The sequence below is a fragment of the Homalodisca vitripennis genome, chromosome 2, assembly GCF_021130785.1.
Source record: "Homalodisca vitripennis isolate AUS2020 chromosome 2, UT_GWSS_2.1, whole genome shotgun sequence".
NCBI classification, from domain to species: domain Eukaryota; kingdom Metazoa; phylum Arthropoda; class Insecta; order Hemiptera; family Cicadellidae; genus Homalodisca; species Homalodisca vitripennis.
This window is the reverse complement of record NC_060208.1, coordinates 114,445,835-114,447,365: the sequence shown is the minus strand read 5'-3', so window position 1 is coordinate 114,447,365 and position 1,531 is coordinate 114,445,835.

Below are 1,531 nucleotides of genomic sequence, written 5' to 3'. Positions count from 1 at the left end.
AGTACGGATTAATAGCAATCTGATGGTCACTCCTAGTACTACTATTTCTAGATATAATTTCACTAGGGCATTCTGTGAAATAGTCCTAGTCACTTACTAACCGCAATGAGAAAGTTTAAAATATTTACAAAGGACAGAAATAGTTCTTGCATCCTTATAAAATGTTAAATCACAAATAATAAATTATATTAAAGTGTAGTGGAATATGACTCAAATGAAAAATATATCTTATTTTACTATAAATAATACGTCGTGACTTTATTAAAGTAGAGAAATGAGAGGAAATGAGGTGCAGTAGAAGTAAAATATTATGGATGCGAAATAAGACGACTGGGTAAACTATGAGCTCATTTCCACAAACAAGGAAATTATGTTCATTATTTCACGTTATTTATCGAAAAATATTTTAAATGGATAGGAACAAAGATTGTTCACTTTATTAAGTACATAAAGAGGACATCACGATGGAAGAAGCTGTTTTGTTGAGTATAGTTTCTGGGTGATTAATACTCGTACAATTTTACATTTAAAATATTTTAAATTTCTTGTTTTATTTATCTTAGAATATATATTATTCCTAGTTTTTTTTAGTTATTTTACTTATATTAGGGACTGAATTAAATTATTTTTTAAGTATTTTTTAGTTTTATTTGAAATATAAATCCATTGATTTACGTATCAATTTTTTTCTTTCCATTGCTTCTGCTACAACTAGGACTATTGTTCAAGTTATAATTTCGAAATCTGTATTTTTAACATTTGAAATAGACAGAGCAAGTATCCAATAGCATTTGAGTAGTAGGAATAACTATATATATATATATATATATATATATATATATATATATATATATATATATATATATATATATATATATATATATATATATATATATTTTTCAAATATTTGGTAAAAATGCAATGCTTTTTTTATAGAGTGATTCTTGCTACATAAATAAATGAATGCTATATTCAAATATGCAAATATGAATTCACCACTTTCATATTTGATTAATTATGCCTCTAAAAATGTTTAAAAACAGCATTAGTGAGTCGTTTATTCAATTAATAGTTATATTGTAGTCAGCCAATGTAATCAGCTATTGAATCAGGCAAGAACTTAGCCATAGAAATAGCTAAAAGTGAGCCCTAGAGTTAACAATAGTCAGCTTTACTCAGGTGTAGAGCCATTCATATAGTGTTTTTGTTCTCTTAGGACAAGAAGCTTAGAAATGGCATCTAGTCCTATAAGGACCCTAGCGCTGCTTCTGGAGTCACAGGATATTCTGGACGGGTAAGGTTGGGGGTAGGGCCTGCCTCCTGTAGAGATCCATGAGGAAGCATTTAGTGCACTAATTTCAAGTCAAGTCTCCTAGGAAAAAGGAAAAGCCAGCTCTGAACCAGCCTCTGCAGTCAAAGCAGGCAGGAGGTATCACACTCTTAGCCATCTCCTGCAGCAGACTAGGTCAATAGAATTACCCTTGCACCACAGAATCATGGACATCCATGATGTAACCCAGAATTACGTGAC